Below are 27,981 nucleotides of genomic sequence, written 5' to 3'. Positions count from 1 at the left end.
CCCACAACAATAACAAAGGTTTATGTTGCGTTGTGTGTATACATGAATTGCCCACGGGCATCTGGTAAAAATGTGACTCCCCAAATAAACCAGTGGGGCCAGTACATTTCCCGTTCAGCAGGAAGAAATAAGCTTTTCAGTCTTAATTCCCCAGTCTGCAGAAAGAAAGAAGAAAAGAATTCTTTCAGAATTGTTTCCTAATCTGGAAAAGAGTGAGAGAAAAGAGAGAGAAAGGGGGAGAGAGAGAGAGGGGGGGAGAGGGAGAGATTCTAGTAGAAAAGATACGGAAAAGAACAAGAATGAAAAGAGGAGGATAAGCAAAGAAAAGACACCAACCAAATATTACATTAAAGCCATCTAGGGGAGCCTGGGTGGCTCAGTGGATTAACCATCCGACTTTGGCTCAGGTCATGATCTCACGGTCCGTGGGTTGAAGCCCCGCATCAGCCTCTGTGCTGACAGCTCAGAGCCTGGAGCCTGCTTCAGATTCTGTGTCTCCTTCTCTCTGCCCCTCCCCTGCTCATGCTCTCTCTTTCTCTCTCAAAAATAAATAAACTTTAAAAAAAGTTTAAAGGGATCTAAAGGTGATGGTCAACTAACACCCTGAAGTCACAATATGAGAGAAAGGAATACACGCCCAAGTAAAGCCTACCATCCACCTCTCCCCACCGCCGGGCCATCTGCTGCCTATCCCTAGATATAACAGGGAGCCAATGAAAGAACACAGACTATGAGGTATGTAAGTGCAAACTCATCACCAATATGAACAAGTAAGTTGTACCACTTGGAGTGGAAGAATAAAGAGAGAATCTGTCTATACTACCACGTAGTAACACACAAAATGGGTGAACAGTAAAAAGTACTTCCTTCAAATACGAAAGGACATAGCTCCAAAGTTTGGGATAAAAATTTTTTTACTATAGATCTTGTTTATTTTAGAGAGAGACCAAGCGAGCACTCCCGCGGGGGAAAGTGGGAGACGGAGATAAAGAATCTTAAGCAGGCTCCATGCACAGTGTGGAGCCCAACACGGGGCTCAATCCTATGACCCTGGGATCATGACCTGAGCCAAAATCAAAGAGTCGGACACTCGGACTGAGCCACCCAGGCGCCCCAAGGGATAAAATCTAAAAACAGAAAAACTGAAGACCATTTGAATCAATCTCCTGACTGATGAAATACTGAACTATCAAGCAAGTAATCTTGCTATTCAACTAACAAATACTTAAGTAAAAGATAAAACTCCATTGGGGGGCAGAATATAAGGAAATTTGTATTAACATGCAGTGTAACAAAAACCTTAAAAAAGTATGAATCCCTTTGCCAAGCAATTCTGCATGCAACAGTACTGTCTCAGGAAAGAGTCAAAGAGGTAATGTTATATACACACAAAGATACTTACTATAGTATTCTTTGTAAAAGCAGAAGTTCAGACACAACCTAAATATTCAACAACAGATCTTATTAACTTATGTATTTCACAGGTATTGGAAACATCATTCTATAACAAATATAGATCATGTGGGAAGCAAATTCAGGCTATGAAATAGTTTAAATCTATGGGACAAACGTTCACACAACTACAGGTGGTAAATGTAGATGTGTGCATGATTTTAAATGAATACATATGTGCACTCATATATAATACTATTTAAAAATCAAATGTATGGTAATATAGTTTGTTTAGATTTTCTAACTATAAATTAATGCAAAAATAATAAGGATAATGTTGTATACTTACATAAAGGTTAGAACTGTAATGGGCCCACCTTTCATTAGACTGAGAAATGAACTATTATACTCCAAATATCCCTATATTATGAAGTTCCATTACCTAAGAAAATCTTGCTTCACCCCTATTCTGCAGCTAATATTCATATGCAAAGATCCCATTATTAGCGAAATCACATGTCACATTTTTTGTGGGTTTTTTTTTTTGCCAAACTACATAAATCAATAAAAACAAGGAAAATATTTAAATAGAAAACTATTCCAACTTGAATTTGGTACATCAATGGGATTTTCACTTCATCTCAAACAAGCGTTTATGTCTCAAGCTTCCTTTTAAGCAAAATGATAGTCATACTCTTCAGCAAAGCCTCAAGTGCCTTCTAAAATACATTCTCCCCTAGCTCCAAATTCTCAACTGAGCATCTGGTGGCCCTGATTAAAGCACTGCATCTGGTTATGGCCATATGAACAAGGTCTGGCGAATGAGATGCGAGCAGAAGTGAAGTGTGTAATTTCCAAGACGTGTGTGTGAAGAGACCTGCCCTTCCCTCGTCCCTTCCCCACTAACAGGAATGCCAAGAAAAATAGCATAATGGCCAAGCAATAAATAGGGTGGAACCCAAGTTCCCATTCCCACAGAACCACATTAGCCCTGGACTATTCTAGGGCCGGATCATTATATAAGACAGAAATGAACTTGTATGATAGTGATGCCACTGTGATTTGGTGGCATCCAATTATATTTTGGACGATACACAGAAAACTTGAACACAGTGGAACCAGTCAGCTATTTAATGTTTCCAACCTGATCTTCTGCATCCCTTCCTCCAAAAACATTTCAGAATGGAAAATATGCCACTTGTCACTTCTTAATCATTTGAGAAAACAGAGTAACGAGTTAATGTCAAAGGCTTCTGTGTAAACACATAAAATACTAGGCGTAGTTACGACAAAATATTGATTAAGTACAGTCTAAGTTGGATGCAAGATTTTCAGACAAGAATAAAATAAGCATATCTGCCATCTAGATTAACAACAACAACAACAAAAAAAAACCTCCAAAGATCGTATGCATATTTTATTTATGTATAAAAAATGAAAAAAAAAAAACATGTCCAATTGGTTATCTCTGGAGAATCAGAATTTTAGGTTAAGGACAAAGGAAGATAACAGATAAAATGCAGTTTTCTTCTTTATATACCTATGATTTATTAAGAGGTTTTGCAAAAAAAAAAAAAAACCATGTATTACTTTAATAACATAAAAAATTATAAAAATAAAGCATATATTAGAACTCTGTAGGTTACATCAGAAAAAAAAAAAAGGCAGAGGCAGGGCCAGGGGGAGGCAATGAAATCACCATCTACAAATAAAACCGCAGCCTTCTGAATTCAATGAAATAAATGCATAAACTTTTAACTTCTACATATAAAAAACTACAGCACACCATGAAACTTAAATCTATTTCTTTAACTTCCTTGCCTTTAAAGGATCACACAATTTCTCCGAGAAAGAGTAAACAGAAAAAAAAAGAAAATTTAAGAAAAATTTAAAAGATAGAAAAATAAACATTCTATGTCTGGTTAAGATATTTAAAAACTCCTAACCACAGGCTACCCACTGGCATCGAAGACACAACATTTTCCAACTGGATGTTAAGTGAGTTCATTCTTGAGCTTCAATCTAATGTCTGAAGGCTATCGAGACCTCCAAAGGACGTGGTGGTGGGTAGCCTGTTATGAAACTCAGGCAATGATACCTTATTCACTGCCAAGTACCTACTCCTACCTAAGAAAAGCAGAGCTACACTACACTGAATACAAGATAATGCACATCGCACATTAACATCACATACACTGAACATTAGCATGTATTATTAGAGCCTGTATAATACAGTACCAACAACTGACTATACCATTCAGGCCACCAGTAGTTCAATATAACATGTTGTATCTTTTGAAGAACATGCCATCAGACTAGCACTTGTTAAGATCAGCAACACCCAATTTTTATAAAAGGTGCCCAGTTAATTAGAGAAGTCACATTCTCATTACTGTGAAAACAAGTCCCACTACCCAGGCTCAAGGTAAAAGGACAGCCACCTGACTGTATGTGAAAGAGTCAACTTTCAGTTTTCTTAGGAAAAAGTGCTCCTAATCTTTAAGGGACTTACAGTCTAAGGAGCTATATTAAGCATCTAGAAGCCATCTCCACAATTTTACAAAAGCCCCAGGTATTCAAATAGAGGGGGAAGAAAGGAAAAACAGTGTTCTTCATCTCCAGAGCTCGAACCAAGGGAAGTGTTGAGCAAACAGCGGGAACTAAGCAAATGTCTAAGGCAGGCAATGAAAGTATTCAACAGACCCACCATCACCCTTAAGGTCCAAAAGAACCCCTACATGGCTAAGTTGAGAAGAAAAAAAAATGGGATGTATACTGTAAGTTACCACGAACAGAAGTTAAGAAAATAAAGTTTTTCAAGTAGCAATGGGAAAACAAACTGTCTAAAATCAACAAAATCAGTTTTAGAACCCACAAACCAGAAAACTGATTCACAACAGTCTTCAACCCATACACACACATGCAGATAATAAAGTTTAAAATGCTAAAATAATATTCTTGATGATTTAAAAACCTCAAAAATTAAATACTAGTTATCAAGAACTAAAAGCCTTTAATCACCCCATTCTAAAAGAAACATGAAAGCATCAAGATTGTCCAAAGTGCTTGAGATATGCTAATCCAATGCTTCCATAAACTGTGGGTCACCAAATCTGATAGAAAAGAGTTATTTCAAGGGGTGTGACATTCTATTTGCACACCAAGAATTATTCGTATACTAAATAAATAGTGTAATTAAAATGTAAGTATTATATATAGATATACACATTTACATACACAGACTCATATGTAACATAGAAAAGGCATTACTAGATTCATAGTAGTTTTCCAAAACTAACAGATCAGGAAAATACAGGTAGTATTAGCTAATACTGAGTGTCTAAAGTTTTTTTGAAATATAGACTCTAAAAGACTGGGAACCACCACCCTTATCAACTGACCTAGATAATACAAGGCCTGATAGAAGGAGGCAGCGATTAAATTAGCACTAGGTCAGAGTAAGATGGCAGAATTAACTAAGCAATGACAACAATCATTATTTAATACCTATCAGAAAACGTGTGAAAGGAGAAGAGAAAGACCCATCCATTCAAAAAGGCAAAAACTCTCTTCGTTGCTAGTGTTTTTAGAGGTCCAGTTGGGGCTGGGGGTTTGGATCAGCACAGACCCTCCACTTCTGGCCTTGGCAATATACTCAATACTTTCAGTCCAGGGTCATAATTCTCTGTCTCCTTGGCTATTCAGCTACCCAATGAGCTGTCGTGATAACTACTTTTGCACACCACCAGTGACTTTCAACAAATTCTAAACTTATGCCAAACAACTTTCGAACACACGTGATACAGAGGGTTGCACCACGGGCCAAGAAAAACCACCGACGGACTCTCCATTTTGTTAATGCTTGCCCCGGAATTGACGGAATAGGCAAACGCTATCTCCCACACAACAAAGGTATGTAGTACACAAAAGTCACTCCACAGCAAATACTGGAATACCATTTGTCTGAATTTCATCTTGCATATGAAGGTAGTATTAAAATGAACTCATAGTCCCTTCGGGCGCCTGGGTGGCTCAGTCGGTCAAGCATCCAACTTCGGCTCGGGTCACAATCTCGCAGTTCATGAGTTCGAGCCCCACAGAGGACACTCTGCTCACAGCGCAGAGCCTGGAGCCGGCTTCGGATTCTCTGTCTCCCCTTCTCTCTGCTCCTCCCCAGCCTGCGCTCTGTCTCTCTCTCTCAGAAATAAAGACACATTAAAAAAAAATTTTTTTTTTTAATTATACTGAATTTACAATCCTTGCGTGCATACCAAAACAAAGTCAGAAACGCCTAAACGGAACACTGAATGCCCAAAAAAGTCAGGCTGGAACTGCAACACTGTTATGAATAATCTAACAAAGGGGTGAGCCAAGTATCAGTAACAAAATTACCAGTGAGTTAGGATTTAAAATATGAAACTGAGAAATCTATCTTTAGGGACGAAAGAGGAACAAGCTATCCATGCTAGCATCCATGTAAAATAAGGGGACAACTACAATTGCTGGAAATAAAAATAAAGATTTGTGCCACAGAGTCGTCCACACACATTTTTGAAAACCTGTATTTTCAACAATGGAGGGCAGTTTGAGTAACATACGAAATAATCCAGAGAATAAAGTCCTACATCACTATGAAAAACTATATTGTAGGAGATTATATATTGACAAGAAAGGAGGTGATGAATTACAAAATAAAAAAGCAAGCTGGGTAACAGTACCTGAGGAATAAACCCATTTTTGCTTAAAAGTAAGTAACAGTATGTTTATGGGTACTCGTTACATATAGTTTAAAACACACTGAAAAGAAACAGACTGCCACACCAGCGTTTCTCAAGGTCAACTCCAGGGAGTACTAGGTTCCCTGGCACTTTAATAAAGGCTAAAGTGGACAAAAGAGACAGGACTTCAAGTTCCCCGGTCAGATGCTAGCTAATGCGTATTTAGGCTATCTAGAACACATGCAGCTTTTTTCCGAAACTGTTTACCAACGGAATTCTTCTGAGGAACATCTTGATAGGATAATAATAAAGAGTATGCTTTCTTAAATGCTGAAACAATGTGTTCACACTGATCCTTACCGGGTAGTAACATATGAGATAACTATAGTTTTGTCAATCAGCTTGGATCACTTTTATAATAAGAAAAATAAGACATATTATTTTTTACTGACTACAAAAACTTCTGAATCATCCTACAAAACAGACTGATTAATGTCTAACTTGCAATAAAACTTTATGAGAAGAAAGAACAAAAATGTGTGAAGAGTTAATAAACTCACATTGGCATGAAAGAATCTTTTATTACCCACTTTTCCTAGTGAAACACTGTCAATAAAACAATACCATTCTGAATAATTCAAACCATCCCATTTGCATTTCTTAACTCAGTGGAACAGTATGAGAAATACCTCCCTGAATGTCAAACAACAAGCTGAGAAAAAGAAGAACCAGAAAAATGGTAACCTCAAGATGAAATACCCATGTGATGAATAGATTCCGAAATATGTAAGTGAAGGAAAAGAAGGCAAAGTCAGAGGTGGAGACTAGCTTTTAGTTAACATTCCTTAAATCCATCCATCTATGATGTGTCATATGGGATTAAGTATGAGGGAAGCCATGTCTACTCTGATAGGGCTCATGGGCTTAGGCCAGGGGGGTGGGAGAAGAGGAAGCAGAGACACTTTAATAAAGATATGTGTAGTGCATAATGAAGCACAAAACAGGCCCCTAACCTGGGGGGAGGGGATGCAGGAGGATGTGGAACAAGGTGCCGGGTAAGGCTTCCTAGAGGAGGTACCAGCTGACCTGACGCCACAGGCACGAGCAGGATGTATGTCCACGAGGGGTATGTACGAGGATGTTCATAGGTGTATATGGATGTTCACTGCAGTGTTCCTTACACAGTTTTCTAGTCTTCAACAGGCTATAATCCCAATACCCATCTCGTGCTGTTCATGGAAAAACAAAAAAATAAAAGTTGGCAATGTTGGCAATGTTAGGTCAGTCCCCAGCTCCCAATGACATTTAAAACTCACTATATGCCCTCTGATACACACAAACATGGACACACACACACACACACACACACACACTCACTCCCACACCAGAAGTACAGCCTGTGCCTCTCGACTTCAACAAAATGACATCTGAATAAGACCCAACACAGATCCAAGGACCAATATTTGAGAACCAACTTCCCAGAAGACCAAAGCACTTGCTGCAACATTCCAACCTTAACACTGTTTCCAACCCAAACCCTAGTTGACTGAGCCAGCCAGGCACCCCGGCATTTAAATTTTTTAAACAGTGATTTGTTCTTTAAAAAGTAAGGCAAACAATTTTCATGACAAAAAATAATTTATTGAGTTCCTGCTCTAAGTCTGGCAATATGACAGGCCCTAGCATCCACCATCAGCCAAGCATTGAACTAGGCCTTAGGGAAGTACAATCAATAGCATCATTAAAACAAATTTTAAAACGATATAAAGATGAAATAAAATAAACATAAGACAAGCCAAGACCACTAGAGCATTGAAAACCAGTAAATTAAAATGTTAAGTAAAGAGACAGGAAGTACTCATTGCTTCCTACAGACATATACGTGTATATACAATATATTTAACATCAGAGTTACTTTTTCCCAGTATGTAGGAGAAGACGTGACGCACAACGAACAACATAACCAATGATGACAAAGGCAATCAAATTTCAAAGTATTCAGCAACCATGTGCACAGTCCTAAGAGGCTGAGACTTTGATATAAACCCATGTTGTTCCAGTTTCAGTTTGTGACCAGTAACCAGTAACCAGTTATAACAAGATTATGACAGACAACAAGATACACACACACACACACTATTCTAAACAGACTCTTTATATAGAAAACTCATTATAGTTACTCATTATATAAAAAACACTGTCTTTAATTAGAGTCACTAACATAGTTATTCTCAATCTAATTATCATGTAACATATAACAGGAAGATTTGCAGCCACAGCCAGATGGGCAGCCAGTGGGTAAACTCCCTCCGGATTCAGTGACCCTAACTACAAAGCTATTTTTCTTTAATTATCTTACAGGAAAAAAAGTCTCGATCCATGGTGCTCTCAAACCTCAAAAGGCTTGGGTAGTTGAGAAGAAACTCATTAACTTGGTTATTACAGCCCATACTCCAGAAAAGCAAAGAAAAAGCATACCTTTTTAATGAAAAATAACAAGAATAAAATAATAGCAGTAAGAGATTTTAGTTCACTGGTTTATCAACATTTGTACACATTCTCTAGTTTCTTTCTCAAGAGGTGGTCAAGGACTACAGACATCATTTACAGAACATAACTTAAAAGAACATACCTAAAACATTACAATAAATATAATGACTATACCAGCTAACTTTTTTTATAAGTCTTAACTAATGGGGTTTACATGTCTCTTTTCTTGTTGTCTCCTAGGAAGAATAATCATAAGACATACCTGGGGTACTTAATAATCACAGGATCCCCTGGGGCAACTGGGTGGCTCAGTTTGTTGAGCGTCCAAGTCTTCATTTTGGCTCGGATCATGACCCCAGGGTCACGGGATCGGGCCCTGCATCGGGGTCAGCACTGAGCGTGGAGCCTGCTTAAAACTCTCTGTCTCTCAACAAAGTAGGAAAGAGTATCCAACGGAAAAAAGACAGTCTCTTTAGCATATGGTGCTGGGAGAACTGGATGGCAACATGCATAAGAATGAAACTGGACCTTTCTTATACCATAGACAAAAATAAACTCAAAATGGATGAAAGACCTAAATGTTACACAGGAAACCATCAAAATCCTACAGGAGAACACAAGCAGCTACCTCTTTGACCTCGAATGCAGCAACTTCTTACTCAACACGTCTCCGAAGGCAAGGGAATTAAAAGCAAAAATGAACTATTGGGACCTCATCAAGATAAAAAGCTTCTGCGCTGCAAAGGAAGCAATCAACAAAACTAAAAGGAAACTGATGGAATGGGACATGATATGTGCAAATGACATATCAGATAAACGGTTAGGCATCAAAAATCTATAAAGAGCTTACCAAACTCAACACCCGAAAAACAAATAATCCAGTGAAGAAATGGGCAAAAGACAGGAATAGACACTTCTCCAAAGAAGACATCCAGATGGCCAACAGATACATGAAAACATGCTCAACATCGCTTATCAGGGAAATACAAATCAAAGCCACAATGAGATAACACCACACACCTGTCAGAATGGCTAACATTAACTACTCAGGCAACAACAGATGTTGATGAGGATGAAGAGAAAGAGGATCTCTTTTGCACTGCTGGTGGGAAAGCACACTGGTGCAGCAGCCACCCTGGAAAATAGTATGGAGGTTCCTCAAAAAATTAAAAATAGAATTACCCTGCAACCCACCCAGCAATTATACTACAAGGAATTTATCCCAAAGGATACAGAATACCGATTCAAAGGGGCACATGCACCCTAATGTTTATACAGCACTATCAACAATAGCCAAATTATGGAAAGAGCCCAAATGTCCATCAACGGATGAATGGATAAAGAAGATGGGGTATATATACACAATGGCATACTACTTGGCAATGAAAAAGAATGAAATCCTGACATTTACAATGACATGAATGCAACTGGAGGGCACTATGCTAAGTGAAATAAATCAGAAAAAGACAAATATCATACATATGATTTCACTCATTATGTGGAATTTGAGAAACTTCACAAATGACCACCATAAGGCAAGGGAAGGAAAAAATAAGATACAGAGAGAGAGAAGCAAGCCGTAAGACTCTTAAATACAAAGAACAAACTGAGGGTTGATAAGGGTGAGGGATTCAGGCTGGGAGGGGGGTGGTGAGTAGGAAAAATGGGTGAAGGGCGTTGAGGAGGACACTTGTTGGGATGAGCACTGGCTGTTGTATTTAAGTGATGAATGACGGGAATCTACTCCTAAAGACAAGAGCACCCTGTATACACTGCATGTTAGTGAATTTGACAAAAAAAAAAAAATTCTCTCTCTCCCTTTTGCCCCCACCTCCACTCCCCCCCCCCCCCTAAAAGAAAATCACAGAATCCCTGGAAATTCTGATTCTGTCACTCTGGAATGGGGCCCAGTATTTTAATAAATACATTAGGGTGACTCTTTTGATCAGGCAAGTTTGGGAAATAGTGGGTTATCCCAGGAAATCCTAAGGACCGAGGAAGAAGGAACCACCCACTGACAAGTAAAGAAACCAAGGCTTAGAGAGGTCACAAAGCTACTTAAGGGTCAGAGGCAGAAACAAACACCACTGTGTGAGCTCAGACCAGTCCCTTGCAGCCTGGAAGTAAAACTGCCTTAGCCAAGTTCCTCCTTCCTCCTTCTGCAAAGAGAAGGATACTAACAAAACCCATTTCAGGGACAGGAAGGAGTTAGTAACACACCATTCGTTTCTTAATGTCAGCCTTAGAGTACCCTAAGTAGAAGACACTGGTAAACACCTATAGTGCAGCTCCTGGTACATAATATGAATAAAGTAAGACTTCCTTCCTACCTCCCATTCTTCAACCCTTCTCCCATCGAGGTCTTATATTGGAGCATTTGTGCCTCCTTCTATCAAATGAAGCCAAAGTTTCCTGGACATATACAATATTAGTAAAATATATAAAATAAATGTCTGACAGTTAGTAGATAACAGGTTTACTTAAATTTTTTCTTTTCTTTTATTCATTTCATGAAAATTACATTCACACTTTGATATCCAAAAATCCTACCAGTTTCTTGCCTAAAGAAATACACTTCAGGGGCGCCTGGGTGGCGCAGTCGGTTAAGCGTCCGACTTCAGCCAGGTCACGATCTCGCGGTCCGTGAGTTCGAGCCCCGCGTCAGGCTCTGGGCTGATGGCTCGGAGCCTGGAGCCTGTTTCCGATTCTGCGTCTCCCTCTCTCTCTGCCCCTCCCCCGTTCATGCTCTGTCTCTCTCTGTCCCAAAAATAAATAAAAAATGTTGAAAAAAAAAATTTAAAAAAAAAAAAAAGAAATACACTTCAAAATTTATTTCATTTATTCATTTAAAAAGCCTAATATAACTAACATAAATCTCTCCGTACAGTCTTAATTTCCAACTATAGAGGTTAACAGAAAACGATGATAACTAACATTTACTGAGTATCTCACAAGTATTAAATCACTATTTCTCATAAGAAGTCTAGAGGGAGGTGAGTTTGGTCCCATTTGGAGTTAAGGAAATGGGAGGAGAATGGGAATAACACTGCAATTTCTGCCACAATCCCTAATACAGATGAATAAAAGATTTCTAACAGTGAAAAACTGGAAATTTACAGAGGTGATGAGAACTGCCCAAGGTCAATTAATAAACAATGATACAAAGATGTTAAACAGGCCCAGGTGGCTCCAAATCATGTATGATTTCCATGACACCATACCAGTAAAGCATGCCATTGACACTGTGCTGTACTTTGGTGAAAATTGAGACCCATTTTTTTATGTTTGTTTGTCTATTATTTTTTATTTTTTTATTTTTTTTAATTTTTTTTTTTTAACATTTATTTATTTTTGAGACAGAAAGAGACAGAGCATGAACGGGGGAGGGGCAGAGAGAGAGGGAGACACAGAATCGGAAGCAGGCTCCAGGCTCTGGGCCATCAGCCCAGAGCCTGACGCGGGGCTCGAACTCACGGACTGCAAGATCGTGACCCGAGCCGAAGTCGGACGCTCAACCGACTGAGCCACCAAGGCGCCCCTGTTTATTATTTTTTAGTAATCTCTACACCCAACATGAAATTCAAGCTTAGGACACTGAGACCAAGATCGCATGTTCTTCCAACTGAGCCAGCCACGTGACCCCGTGTATTTTTTTTTAAGAAATAGAGGGGCGCCTGGGTGGTTCAGTCAGTTAAGTGTCTGAGCTTAAGACACTGAGACCAAGATTGCATGTTCTTCCAACAGAGCCAGCCAAGTGACCCCATGTATTTTTTTTTTTTAAGAAATAAAGAGGGGTGCCTAGGTGGTTCAGTCAGTTAAGCGTCTGACTCTTGATTTTGGCTCAGGTCATGATGTCTCATGATCTCAAGGTTCATGAGATTGAGCCCCAAGTGGGGCTCTGTGCTGATAGCTGGGAGCCTGCTTGGGATTCTCTCTCTGCCTTTCCCCACCCTATCTCTCTCAAAAATAAATAAATTAACATTTTAAAAAAGAAAGAAAAGTAAGTCATCCCATGAAAATTAGGGCAAAAAAGTATGTAAATAGAATTATCAGATTTTGAAAAGGTAACAATCTTGACTGGAAATCATATTATAAAGTATTTTCAGCCTTACCAACGATGTTGAATGCCAGCATTTGCTCTCTGTTTTTAAACTGAGGATTAATGTAAGAGGGGAAAGAAAAAAACAAAAACAAGAGTATTCTGCAAAAACATTCCTTGAAAAGAATAGGAACCACCTAGGATCAGTGGTACAAACCAATCTAATGAGGCCAAAATAAGACATACCCAAGCAACACAAAGAACCCAGTGAGCCACAAACTCCATCTGATGTCAAGTCTAAAATGAGAGTTCTGTCATCACCATCAGTGGCCTTGAATGTGCCAATCCCAGCTATGAGTGTCTCATCTGGCATGAGACATTTCACAACACATCTTTATTTGCAGGCTGAGGCTGCTTGCATCATCCAGATTTACTGACATATGAAAACCTGCAATGCGAATGTTTACTGTTGTCATGGAACCTTCACATGAGGTCAAAATAACACACACCCATCATTGTGACATTTCCAAATAGGAATGAACAGTAACACACATCAGAAATGGTGATACTTAATAATGTTATTATTTGGAACAAATCAAGACAGCTCTTTTTCAGATACATGTATCATCATGGGAGGCTTAGCAGTATCTTACAAAACCTGGCAATAAATCCATAAGTCCTTCATTTCACGAGGAGGTGGAGTAAAATACCAGGCATAAGCGTGACCAGTATAAGTGGGCATTGCCAGCACCTGCTCCAGATGGGTTCCTAGCTGGTACAATAGACAGAATGCCTTATTTTAAAGTTCAGCACCTTTCTGTCAATCCCTTTTTTCTTCACCCAATGCTGTGACCGAGACATTAAAGAACACAACATGTTGGAGTGCCTGGCTGGCTCGGTCGGTAGAGCATGCAACTCTTGATCTCGGAGTCATGAGTTTGACCGAGCCCCAAACCCCAAGCCCCAGGTTAGGGGTAGAGTTTACTTTTAAAGGGGTGAGTTTACTTTTCAAAGGGGAAGGCAGGGGGCTGACTCAATCAGGGCAGCATGGGACTCTTGATCTCTGGGTCATGAGTTCAAGCCCCATGTTGGGCGAAGAGCTTACTTTAAAAACAAAACAAAACAAACAAAAAAGAAAAAAACCATGTGATATACACAAAGCATTTTGCTGGTCTAGGTTTGTGTAAATGGCATCTTGAGGGTTCAGAATCAAGCTGCCACCTCAGAGTCAGGGGCCAGAATTCTAAAAATTAGTATCATTCATTCCAGAAGGCAAGGCACAGCAGTCACTTCTTCTGTCTACACACAGTAATCAAATGTTCTTTCCAAAACCCTACAAGGAATCTTGATGTGATTAATGACCATCTATCCTGCAGCTTTTTATATCAAAAGGAATAACGAGCTAAATTAATTACGGTTTGCAGCGCCAACAAGTGCATGGTTAATGGCTAAAATCAAAGTCATCTAGATGGTGAAGCCTCACCCAAAATTAAGCCAAATTACCCTCCATATTAATATTGAGAACCAATGCCTATCTATGCCATCAATACATTTACTTCTAAACATTTTTATCCTTGGTAAGGATTTCTCAATAATCAAACTGTAATTGGCATTGAGCCCAAAAAAATATACAACCATAGCAATTAATATCTCCCTGGACACCAATTAATTATTCAGCATTGCCTAGCTGCCTTAGAAGCCCAGAGATGCCTGGTTGGTCTGCAAGGGAAACACTTATTTAGCACTCCTCCTGTGTGGAGAGGCACTATGACTCATTACCACTGCACACTTACAACACTCAGAAGGGATACTCAAAGAGGATCAGATCAGTTACACCCAGGAGCCCAGCTGAGGAAGACTCAGACAGATGACATATCTACCAGCTGTGTTATTTTTTTGTCCCTAAAGGCAATGGCCAAAGGCCCAAATCAGGCGCAACAGAAGTGGGTAGGAAAGAAAACGGAGTCACGGTCAAAACTGAAACCACCAGAATGTTAAATAATAATCATAATAATAACAGCAGCAGCTGTAGTCACAACAGTAAAAGCACAACCATGCCCAGAGCTGATGGGAAGTTCTCAACAGAGGAAAATTTGGTTAAATGTGACTTAAAACAAGAAAAACCTTGGATTCAGCAATTTCAAATCTGGGAAGCACTTCTAGGAAAATCATTAATCATGTGGGCAAAGAGTTAGCTATAAGGATGTTCATCACAGAGTTGTTGTTTGAAACGTGAAAAACTGGGAACACCCAAGATAACCACAAATAAGGAAATAGTTACATAAATAATGTCCTATAACGAAATACTAAGCAAACCTTTAAAATGACAGTATAAAATCAAGTGGGGTTTTTGTTTTCAAGACAAGGCAACATGCATGATTTATTAGGAAGTGAAAATTCTAGGAGCGAAGTGTATACACTTCAATATAAATTTTAACTTTACGCACACATATATATCTAGAATAACATATCCCAAAAGAATAAGACTGGTTACATTTGATTGGTGGGATTGCAGGCAATTTGAGAGGGTCTGTTCATTCTAAGATTTCTGTGATAAACATGTATTCTTCTTGCATTAGAAAATTAATGAAGAGCACTGAAGTATTTCCCCAACATTCTACCACACTGTAAAGGCATGCTGTTTTCAGAAAAGACAAATATTTGCTCCTTAAATTAATTTTTAGCCTAAATCCAAATAGTTAACTCAAGATGTCACCATAAATAGTTCTTTCTCTCTGTAGAATACTTAAGAATAAATGCTTGAGGTAAGATGGATGCCTTTTTCAGAAACAGAAAGTATACTGACTGTGTGAAATCCACACCAAGGGGATCCAGCTCCACAAAAATAGCCATGAGAGATAGGAAGCCCATAATTAGGGAGTCCCATTTTTCTCTCTCTAATTCCTACTGGTAACATGTACCTTTATGGTCAGTCATCTGAAGAAATCAGGCTTACCATGAAATGAAAACAGATCACAGACGGGCGCCTGGGTGGCTCAGTCGGTTGAGCATCCGACTTCAGCTCAGGTCATGATCTCACGGTTTGTGGGTTCGAGCCCCGCATCGGGCTTTATGCTGACGGCTCGGAGCTTGGAGCCTACTTCTGATTCTATGTCTCCCTCTCTCTCTGCCCCATCCCCACTCATGCTCTGTCTCTCTCTGTCTTAAAGATAAATAAAACATTAAAAAAAAAAATCTTAAAAAAAAAAAAAAAAAAGAAAACAGATCACAGCAACACAGACGAATGTCAACCTCAGGAAAAAACAAGATCCTTTCAGGAGCGCCAATGGATAGTGGAAATAGCACCCACGTCCAAAACTACAATCCCTTTTGACAGGACTGGGTTAAAAACCCCTTACAGACAACAATACTAGAGGAATAACATGAAGAGGGCTGGAAACAGAAGGAACAATTACAAGCTGTCCTCATTTTTTGTGCTGGAAAATTAATTTATAGCAAAGACCTTGGCATCAATGTTAATTCAGCATACATACACCAAAGACCCCATAGAGATTTTTAATACGATTTCTAATAGACTTCAGCTAACATGCTTACATTTTGAATTAGACTTGAAAAGGGGGATTAAAGTTAAAAATGGATTAGGAATGCAAATTAAAACAAACCCTCCCAGATGCATTAATTTTTCCAGATACCATAGAAGTCTTCGTCAAGTCCAAAATGAAAGTATAAAAATGGCCTTATATCCATGGAAATCCACATCATGTTTTCCAAAGCAAAAAGCCAAGGAATGTTTATCACATATCTTGGGAGTTGATCACTTGTACACCTAGATCAAAAAGAATAATTAAAGTTCCAAGAAGAATTTCAGATCAGCTTCCATGCACATTATCATGTGCCCCATGATTACAATCACCTGGTCCAAAAGTATACTAGGCTTTCCATCTTACAGGGAAATTTTGCTCTGCACGCCTTTGGGACAAGTGATGGGCAGTTTATACCCAGTCATTATGCCTTGGATATTACTGCAAAGACGCTTGCCATTTCTTACTCTAATCTTTCCTATGTCAGGTTTCTTTGAACTCATTAACTCTTTAAATCACACCCAACAGACATGAAAGGCATAAATCAAACATCACTAACCGACTTTCAAACTAACTTCTCACTTAACTATAATGAACACAATGGGTGAGTGTGAGACCAAAAAAAGGGGGGGGGGGTTATAATTGGGAAGAGGTAATTAAAGTGTGGATGAAAATGGGGCATGTATTAGTTGTCTCCTATTGGACTGGAAATAGGACTTAGCATACGGTAGGCACTCAAATATTCACTACAAGTATACTGGACACAAATGCTTTGCCATATTTGGCTGTCCAACACCATGCATATAAATATTCACCACATTTTGACTCAGTTCTGGTTCTGATGGAGCCGTAGTTGTGATGCGGGCAGGGCTGGGGGGGGGGGACAATTAATAAGAAGTTCAATAAACAAGCATAAAATCCAACTGTGGAGAACACCACTGGGTTGCCTGGCAAATACCGCAACCCCTCTGCTTATCTAGACATTGTCTCACTCCCATCAATTGATTAAAAAAGACACACCTCCAGCCACCATATCTGCATGGGACTCCATTGCAGTGGCCACAGTTTACTGGTCCAGAACCTTAGGAACCAATCACAGTCCTTCTCCCTGCAATTTACAACAAGGACTAAGAGATTCCAGCCTCTGCCTGGCTGAGCCTGGGAGAGGAAGAAATGTATGCTGACCGTTGTAGATAGCCAGTCTCTGCTCGGGAAGGTAGATCAGTCTAATTGAAGAGAAGAACAGAAAACTGAAGCAAGAGCACATTAAGGGGTAAAGGAGACACCTACAGAGAAACCTGATGAAGTTCCAAGTCATGAGTCCCAGGGTGTTTCTGAGGCTTGACAAAATACCTTACCTTGGGTACCTCTCAGGTACCCTTATACCCTTAGATAGACACCTTTTCTTTCTTTCTTCCTTTTTTTTTTTTTTTTTGGTTCATGAGCATTGTACTACTTGCAACTCAAGAGTCGTACACGAAAGACTCTCTAACAAAAACAATCAGCAAGACAAGAAAGAAAAAGTTGAGGCCACAGACAGAGTAGCGCAAGTGAGCCAGGGCGGCCCTCGCACAGATGAAGAACCCACAGCACAGGGCCAGATCGGAGATGTGGGAACGGAAAGTGCATGAATTACACTTCTGTTCAGCCTCTGTGGAATGGGGAGAGAAACACAGTGACTAAATTAGCTAGAGATATCAGCGTTGTTTCCACAGTGTTTTAGTATCTGTGCATACCACATTCTTTTCCTTTCTTGTACAGGCTTGTTTGAAACTCTGGCAAAATGCTGCACAGGGGAAGCAACTGAAAGTTGGCTGAGATCAACTTCTGGGATTTCAATTAAAAACATTCTCTCGCTGCTTGTCACCGCTGTGGAAAATAAAGAGCTGCAAAGGCAAGAGGTTTTTTCCTATTGAAAAATATTTCTGTTAAGCTTCAGAATGGTGCAAATCGTTTATCGACATACACAAATAACTTCTGTTCGAGCTATACCAGGGCTCTGGTCCAATCCCTAGTTTCTGGGAAAACAGCAAATTTTGTATAGACTAATTCTACTGTTCTCATTTCCTAAGCGACCTCCACGAATTTGCATTTATATCTCCAAGAATGCCTAAAAATTCCCACCAATGCCTGCTATCCCACAGAGTTCCAATAATTATCACTTCTACTAATACATGTTCATTCTGCTTCAGAAGATACCCACCAGGTCTCAAAATTCATGATTATTAAAAAACACCACTTTCACCGTACAAAAAGAACTGGCAAGACTATTCTCCCCAAAAGGACAACACACGTCTTCATTTTGCCCCATGATACTAAAACACTAAAGAATACGACAATAAAATCTCTTTGTGAGAGTTCTCCGATATGAATTAATGATGACTTTTAATATCACACGACAGACAGTACGTATCTGGATTCACTTCTGCTTATTGAACAATTTTACAGGTTGGTACATTAGTACTGTACAAACAGAAGGCAGGCACACAAGCAAAGTTGAAGCAGAAAGAACTCTCCCCCATCTCTGAGCCCTGTCTTCGTAGAGACTCTGGAACACCACTGCTACCTCCAGTCTCCAGCAAGGAGAGAAGCCCTAGGCTGCCACCCGTCTAAATAGAAGCCCAGCTTCAAAGAGTGGATAAAAGGAAGAGAGTCAAGATGGCTCCTTTACAATGAAATTCCAAGCAACACAAGGAGAGAGCAGCCCACAGAGGCTTCAGAGAGCAGGGAGAGCTCTGGCCCCCTATATAAGTGCAAGTTAACTTCCAAGTGGAGGCATTCACTCTTGCAGGAAGCCCCCACGTTCCTGCTGAAGTCACAAGCAGAAAGGCTGAGTTTTAGCTGTGAAGAAACACAGCTCGGGCTCTCTTACCTGTACCAGCCTGCGGCTCCCTCCCCCTTATTCCAATTTGGGAGAGATAGCCAGGGTTCCTCCAGCAACTCTGCAAATGGGGCGGGGCTGCCCGAGTTTCTGCTGGCACCTGAGAGCAGGAAACTGCGCATGCTCCCCACCAGAGAGAAGCGCTGGGCTACAGAGTAAGACCAGACCAGCAGCAATGACCTTCCAACATTGCTATTAACCTCAGGAAGCAGGAGAGAAAATTAAAATTGCCCCAAGGAGCTTCAACAACAGAATCAGAAATTAAAGATCAAAGGAAGAGAACAAAAGGGCCGTTGGTTGTTACTAAATGGCTGGAACAAGGCCACAGGGCCAAGTGGGTTTAAAAAAAAAAAAAGGCAATTAAGTTTATCCACATTTAGCAAGGGGTCCTTAGCTTGAAGTCTTAAGATGGTGCAGAGGCAGTGAACGAGAGCTCAGCGATGGGACGTGGGTTTGCACATCAACTATGCCATTTCCTAGTTGGGTGTGACCATGGGCAAGTCATTTCTCCTCTCTAGGGAGCAGTTTCCTCATCTACGTACCAGGGATCAGAGTAGTGCCCCTACTATAGGGCGGAGTAAGCACTAACTTCCTAGAACACAGCAAGCACGTATGAAATGTCATCATCAAGACAGTCTACACAAGCAAATCTACACCCTTTCCCCAGAGGTCAGTTTCCTTAAGAGAGAGGAAAGAAGGTCTTTCCTGCAAAGTTTTTGTTTTTATTGCTTGCCAGTTGGTTTGCTTTAATCAAAGTTGCTAAGTGCTTTTTATAGATGGCCCAATTTTCAATTTGCCTAAAATCAAGCAAAGGAAAACCATTTTCAATTCCTTGAAACCATGTAAATTTCCTGAACTAGAAAGGAGCACTGAACACGTAGTCTTTGGGGAAGTCATTACAACTTTCTGATTCAAGTCTTACCTTTCCAACTAATCCCAGACAGTACAGCAACACCGCCACACTGATGGCTGACAGTGCTGCAAAATATGCAGCCGGCACAAAAGAGAGCTGACACGGGCCAGAGTGGCCGGCACTGACCGACTCTGCTTTATTTTCTATTTTGCCTGCTTGACCCAAAATCAGATTCTTGGGACTAGAAGGGGGGATAAGGCCATCCAATCTCAAGTCCCTTCTCACCTGCCACATCTCCCAAGGGTTATGCAGCCTCTGAAATGTCAACGTGGGTGATGGGGAGCTCACTGCCTGCTTAAAACCCCACAACGGCTGGCCTCCGTACCAAACCCAAACCCCTTAGCATGGCCTTCTGGGCCCTGTGGCCTGGCCCCAGATGGGTCTCCCAAACCACTTCCTACCACTCTCCAGGGGGCCCACTCCCATCCGACCCTCCAAGTCCTCTCCACTTCTAGGAGTTCATTTCCACCATTCCTCAAGCCCAGAATGTCCTTTCTCTGTGATTCCCATCTCTAGCACCTTCTCAGTCTCCCAGGCTTAGACCACCTGCCCATTCAGTTCACAGCCTGTTTTACAGGCAGTCAGCCCACCCTTACTAGACCAGAAGCTCAGTGAGGACAGGGCCATGTGCTGGACCCCACGTAGAGAAAACACCTGGCTGAAAAAGCACCTGCCTTCCTAGAGAAAGCAGTAAGGTGGTGACCACCTCCCCTACTGACAGCATTTTGAGACCAAACTTGAGCAGATAAAAGGAGACTCAACGGCCTCATCTTGGATGCTTCTCAACTTCCTTGGAAATCAAGTATTCACAAACATCTCAACAAAATGTCAGGTACTCCACACGGGGGATTCCCAACCTTAACCACTCATTACTATAAGCATAGGCACTCTAAAAAATACTTTTAAAAGAGAAAAGAAAACACTGATGCCTGGGTCATATACCCACAATTCTGACGTAACAGCCGTGCGGTAGGATCCCTGACATGGGCATCTCTTTTAAAAACTCCTCCAGGTCAGGGGTGCCTGGGTGGCTCAGTCGGTTAAGCATCCAACTTCGGCTCAGGTCATGATCTCACGGTCTGTGAGTTCGAGCCCTGCCTCAGGCTCTGTGCTGACAGCTCAGAGCCTGGAGCCTGCTCCGAATTCTGTGTCTCCCTCTCTCTCTGCCCCTGCCCTGCTCACACACTCTCTGTCTCTCAAAAATAAATAAATGTTAAAAAAAAAAAAAAAAAAAAAAACTAATCCAGGTCAGTTTCTTGTGCAACCAGGGTTGAAAACCACTTCGTTGGAGCACTGCTCCTCAGACTCTTCGCCGGGAAGCACCAGTTGTTTCCAAAAGTTTGATACTTCCAAAAGTATCAAAATACAATAAAAATAAATTACCAGAAAAATATAAAGAGAAAATGCATACGAGACCCGCGCCTCAAATTTCGTTTCGTTATTAAACTCAACAGATGCACAACTACTCTGTGAAATTATTATTCACTTTCTAAACGCTGACTCTCAATTTCTGTATTTATACCGACATGCACTGGTAACAAAAACAGTTTGCACCCCAGCGTGGGTCTGCAGAGGACGTTTAGGGTAGCGATGCCCGGAGGGTACACACAAAGGACAAAATGTAGTCTAAGAACTTAGTTGAGGATTGCACAGCACTGAAATTATACTACACAGCAGTAAACAATTACATATCCAAACAAGGGAGAGCCATAAAGGTCAGGGCAAAGCTCCCATCAGAGAGATTTCTGGGCTGCTTCCGGGCACAAGGAAAGGAGTCCCCTCGGTGTTGACAGAATGCTGCAATAGTGGACTTTCTGGGATGTATTACACACAATTAAAACATCCCCCTTTTAAAACTATAACCTTGCTTTTGGCCACTTGTTTGGTTTTTTTTAATTTTCTATGTGTGTTTTACATACTACCTGATCATGTAAAGATATGTCGTTCTTCTCTTTGAAGACATACCGTCATGATGGGGGTACATGTTGAAAATGACAGCATCTAACAATAAACAGAATATATTACTAGGAGGAAGACTCAACTAGGAAGGGGAGAATCCTTCCTACAAGTAATTCAAGGAGGGGCGAGACCCAGGTGGGTCAGAAGAGCTAACGAACACTTCAGATGGAAAGAGGCCGAAGGGTGGAACTTAAGGGGCTTGAGGGTCAGACAGGGAGACTGGGGCAAGGAGGGATTTCAGCACGAAGATGGCCAGGTGTAGCATAAGGTCCATTCCCGTCCTCCTCGGGGTCAATGCTTCCACAAAATTCTCAAGAGAAATACCAAAGACAAAGAACAAGCTTCAATAGGTTCTAAGCCACAGTCCACAGTCTTTCTAGTAAGTTTTTAAAAAGAACTTGATAGGAGCGCCTGGGTGGCTCAGTTGGTAGAGTGACTCTTGATTTCGGTGCAGGTCATGATCCCAGCATTGTGGGATCGAGCCCCGCATCCGGCTCCACTCGGAGTGTGGCACCTGCTTGACAGTCTCTCTCCCTCCCTCCCTCCCTCCCTCTCTCTCTCTCTCTCTCTCTCTCTCCACCACACACCCTCTCTCCAAAATATATACTTTTAAAAAGTTACCAACAACTTGATAATGCACTTCTGTACCTGAAGCATGGTGAAAAAAGATGACGTTTCCTTACTGCCTCTAGCACTGATGCACAAACTCAGAATAATCTTGCCTCGTTTACTTTAACAACCACACACACACACACACACACACACACACACACACACTAAAAGCAGCTTCTCTTGGTGAAAAGTTAAGGATTTTTTAAAAAGAAATCCCTCAATTACAAAAATAAAAATAGTGCTCCTCTACTGCCTAATGAGAGTCCTTAATTAGATTTTTCAAGTTGCTAAGAATGTAACTTCTTAGCTCCCTCTAGTTGCAAATATGACACGATATGTAATATTATTAACAATAAACACTGTAGATAGGTTATTCTCATTGATCCTCCAGATAAGGCTAGTGGGTGGGTATCACCATTTTGTGACAGACTGAGGCCTAATGAGGTGACATGTCTTGTCCAAAGTCCTACAGGTTGTCAGTGACAAAACCAAGGCCCAAACTCACATCTCTGGTGCCAAGCCCTTTGCAGCTCACCACTTGCAAAGTGCTTTCACTCCTGCTACCTTTCTAGATTCTGTAAGAGCTCAGCCAGACAAGCTTTGGCTAGCAAAATCTACGCAAATTTGAAAGCAAAGAGGACACATGAAAAGCACAAGCATCTATTATTTTAAAATCTAGAATACTCTGCTCTTTGGAAGGGGCCAGTCAAAAGTTTTGACATTTTTCAGGTTGGAGGCTTCAGCGTACCTGGTATTTCACATTGCCCAGCCCTGGAGCCTCATTGAGAATCACCATTAATCCTTCTGGGTATTAATTAATTAATTAATTAATCCTTCTGGGTCACTTTAATGTCTTTTGAGCCTCTTTAAAGCTATTCCTTATCCACCCCAATTACCTTCCTCAAACCTCCATGGCCTTTTCAAACTTGTTCCTGCCTCAGGGCCTTGACACTTGCCATTTTTTCCGTAGGGAATACTCGTTCTCCAACATCCTTACGCCCGCTTGACCCTGTATTTGGGTCTCAACTCAAAGACCACCTCCTCCAAGAGGACTGTCACATATTATTACCCCATCTCTCTCTATGGCCTCCTGGTTTCCCATTCTTGCTAGCACTCTTCACTACCTGAGATCCTGATTCACTGGAGATGCAAACTCTACATGAGCACAGCTCAAAAAAGAGAAAAACAAAGTTAACACAGCAAAAATAAACCAGTTGCCACACATATCATAAACAAACACACCCTGAGAGAAAATGCCGTGTCAATACATTCAAAATAACAAGACTAAATATTGACTGTTTTGCTAGTTCACGTATAGCACACAGTAACACTCAAACATGATATACACAGAAAATGTCCAGCAAACTAGAAAACATCAACCTCTTCTTCCTGCTATTTAACACTCCTCCCTCCGCCAATACTGTCCACAATGATCCTTCATGTTTCTACGATGAACAATTTTTTTAACTGTGGCTACAAATTATCACCTGTACTCCTCCCTCTCGGAATCAGTTAGTTTATAAAAATGACCTAAGGAAAAACTGATAGCTAAGCTGTCCAACAGAAAATATATTAGGACTCCCTGGCCAACTTCCCCCTCTGGAAAGCTGGGATCAGTCTTTGCAACAGATCGGTCTGGGCCACTCTCCAGGGGCCTTGCCACGGCAGGATCCTCTTGGTCATTAACCATAAAAACAATCCCAAGTCCTTCATTTCCCTCTGCAACCCAGTGCGGCTGGAACTCGGAAGTCGGCTCATTCCCAGCATGTTATGCTGATGCGGAACACTTTTTTAATAAAAGTGGTAAGTTTGTGAGCTAAAAATATAGAGGATGACTTCCAGCTATGATAAAATAGCCCATTTTCTGGGCCTTTTATAATGCCAACCACAAGCACAACTGGGAATCAAGTTAAAGTGTTACTATTTCCAAGGAGAGTGTATCAATTCTTATTATGGGTGCCTCTCCCCCTGAGCATACTTAAAAAATGGTATTCACATGTGTAAAATCTCTCTTCCTGCACCAACCCCATCAATGAAGGGCTGGTGTCAGAATTATTTCCAACAGCCCACCTCTTGTCAGGGTAGCTGCTGTCAGCTTTATTTCAGAGATTTGGGGATCCCAAGCAAGATAAGCAAACCCAGAGGGTCTCTACATAATGCTGGCTCTTAACCATGTCTGTGTTTGGATACAATGGCACTGAGTAACTCAGTATAAAACGATACTGTTGGGGCGCCTGGGTGGCTCAGTCGGTTAAGCGTCCGACTTCGGCTCAGGTCATGATCTCACCGCTCTTGAGTTCAAGCCCCGTGTCAGGCTCTGTGCTGACAGGTCAGAGCCTGGAGCCTGTTTCAAATTCTGTGTCTCCATCTGTCTCTGCCCCTCCCCACTCACACTCTGTCTCTCTCATAAACAAACAAACAAATAAATAAATATTTAGAATATCTTGCCGTAAAAACAAGAAATAAATAACCCTCAACCTCCATCAAAGTCCTACAACTGCTTCACAGTACCCTTAGGACATAATCTCAAGCTATTCTCCCCAATTTAACTTCCCAACATCCTCCTGACACATAGGTCTTGATCTAGCCAAATCTCTGCTTATCATCTATCCAACACTATGGATGTGCTGGTAAGTTTATGGTCTAAAAATATAGAGGATGGATTTCTACATCCAGGTTCCTCATACATGGTGGACTTCTGCCACCCAGCGTCTATTTCCCCTGCTCCTGGAAGAAGCAATCCAATTGCGTTGAAGAAAAGTATTCATTCTCCACTGGCTATGATTTACTGGTACCACCAGTCAAGGCACTCTGTGTGGGCATTTTATTCAAACTGGGTCATTTGTTTGTTGAGGGTTTTTGTTTTTGTTTCTTAAGTAATCTCTACACCCAACGTAGAGATTGAACTCACAACCCTGAGATCAAGAGCTGCCTGCTCTACCAACTAAACCAGCCAGGCACCCCAAAACTGGGCCATCTGGACATCTGAATCAAGATTCAGTGATTCAAGAAGATTCAAGAAGAACAAGACTGAAAATGGGTGATTCCTCCTCCATGGGGCACCCCACATAGATGGTTCATCAGTACCCTCCATCCAACAGTCCTCGGGCTGTCCATGGTCCTCCTCCCTGACCCCGTTTTTCAGGTGTCCCTCGGATTCTATAAGCTACTCCGCATCTCTATCCATCGTTTTTCATAAATGTACTTTCTACTTAAGGTGGATTCAGGGTAGATTTTCTGCTTGTACCCTGGCAGCAAAACCACTCAGTGATTATTTTCAAGCCCCTCAAAACCATCCCTCCCAACACTACGATGCTGTCTTCTCAATATTTTCTAAGTCCTGTCATATACTCTGATTTTTCAGGTACTATGCTTCTCTAAATAAAATACAAAAGCATAATGTTATAGCCCCACTGCTTGTGATTTTCCAGCATCAGATGTGCCACCTGAAAGGTGATACAGTTTGTTATCTACCATTACTAAGTGCTCACTATGTGTATGGCGCCGTGCTAAGTGGCTTCCCGTCCATCATTGCATTTAGTCCCCACAAAATACAGCAGTTCCCCTTACCTGTGGCTTCACTTCCCACAGTTTCGGTTGCCTGTAGTCAACCAAGGTCCAAAAGTAGATGATTCTCCTCCCCCTGATGAATCGTGACAAGTTCAATAGGAGTTTCCTACTACATCACAATGCCTACACCATTAATCTCACTTCATCAAATCATTTTATCTTCTCACATTGTCACATGAAGGGTAAGTACAGTACAGATAAGTTGAAAGAGTGGGGGGGGGGGGGGGGTGGGCACCTGGGTGGCTCAGTCGACTTCGGTTCAGTTCATGATCTCGCAGTTAGTGGGTTGGATCCCCACGTCAGGCTCTGTGCTCACAGCTCAGAGCCTGGAGCCTGCTTCACATTCTGTGTCTGCCTCTCTCTCTCTGCCCCTCCCCCTGCTTGTGCTCTGTATCTCTCTCTCTCTCTCAAAAATAAACATAAAAAAAAAAGAGAGAGAGAGACCACATCATACAACTTTTATTACAGTATATAATCATAATTGCTCTATTCTATTATTACTTATTGTTGTTAATCTCTTATGGGGCCTAATTTATAAATTAAACTTTATCGTAGTTACATATGTATAGTAAAAACATAGGGCTTGGTACCATCCATGGTTCCAGACATCCACCTGGGGTCCTGGAATGCATTCCCTGCCTATAAGGGGGAATACTGGATGGTGTTATCCCGTTTCACAGATAAACACACTAAGATTAAAAGAGATTAACTTGCCAAGAGGTGTACATATGCACCTATTAAATCACCAAACTTGGATTTAAATCCAAGTGCACCCACAAAAACCTAAATTCCCAACCACTGATGAAGATAATACTTGGGGGGTGGGGTGCCACAGAGTGGTTACAGATGGGTATGAAAATAATTACATCTTGGAAACTTTCGTTAACTGGCTACTGAACACCCAACCTGTACCTTCTCGTGGGTTTGTGCATCAAATTCTGCCCTTTTAAACACCCATGAACCCAGTCTTGAAAACTATTTAGAGTTGAATGGAACAATCCATTACTTCAGTGACACAGAATAAACACAACCTCGTCCTCTGAAAAAAGATTTCTGCTGCCTAAATCATAGGCAACAAGTCCTCAAACTCTAGGGTTGTTTTAAGCTATTAAAGGACTTACTCCTTAATAAAACAGGGAAGTACATTTTTTTTTGTATTTAGCTCACAAGATCATTAGGAGAGCCAGAAAAAAGCATTTGTGTGGGAAAGGGTTACCACCGTGACAGGAGAGTAACAAATATGCCCAGAAGAGGCAGAGCGGGCCCATCTGGGTCTAAAGTTAGACACATCTGTCCAACCAGGTATTAATTTTAGCATCAGCTACAAGTCACCAAATAGAAAGAAACATGGTGCCTGTAATCTTTAAGCAACCCACCAGGCATCATGAAGAATGACTATTTTCAAGCAACCCACCAGACATGAAGAATGATGTCAACTTTCACTTCTTCTGCTCATTTTAAACACTACCAAGCCATGAAATTCAATTCTCCATTAACCATTGTTTCATATCTGACAAACTTGCATTTCACAAAATACAGCCCTTTCCGCGGAACTGGGATCACCTGCCCCCCAACACAAATCATCAAAAACAAGTTTCCACACTTTGATGCAATTTCTACAGCCTAGCAAATTCAGAGTGGGTCCGGTAGATAGCTAAAGGGTTTTGGAGGATCCACAGGCGGTGTACAGAAATGGCAGGTTTGAGAGGGGGCTCTGAAGTCAACTAAGTTTGGGAAACGCTGTGTGAGGCGACACAAAATATATTCCTTGAATACGGTACTGCTCAGAACATTTAACAGGTTGTGTGTTTCAGAGCTCTACACATGGGTATTAGAACACAAAGCATTTCCCAAGCTTATTTGTA

At 41.0% G+C, this 27,981-nt stretch overlaps 1 protein-coding gene and 1 long non-coding RNA gene across 17 annotated transcripts in view; both read right to left on the bottom strand.

Annotated features, from left to right (window-relative positions):
* Window positions 1–27,981, bottom strand: part of MAGI1 (membrane associated guanylate kinase, WW and PDZ domain containing 1) — a 638,926-nt gene that overhangs the window by 500,587 nt on the left and 110,358 nt on the right. The gene's annotated exons all lie outside the window — the stretch shown is intronic.
* LOC131509940 (uncharacterized) lies at window positions 6–19,044 on the bottom strand. Its single transcript, XR_009260799.1, has 2 exons — window positions 12,886–19,044; window positions 6–155 (listed from the first exon to the last, which is right to left on the bottom strand). It is a non-coding gene; the product is annotated as an uncharacterized LOC131509940 (long non-coding RNA).

The sequence above is a fragment of the Neofelis nebulosa genome, chromosome 4 (assembly GCF_028018385.1).
Source record: "Neofelis nebulosa isolate mNeoNeb1 chromosome 4, mNeoNeb1.pri, whole genome shotgun sequence".
NCBI lineage: Eukaryota > Metazoa > Chordata > Mammalia > Carnivora > Felidae > Neofelis > Neofelis nebulosa.
This window is presented reverse-complemented; position numbering and strand designations above follow the sequence as displayed.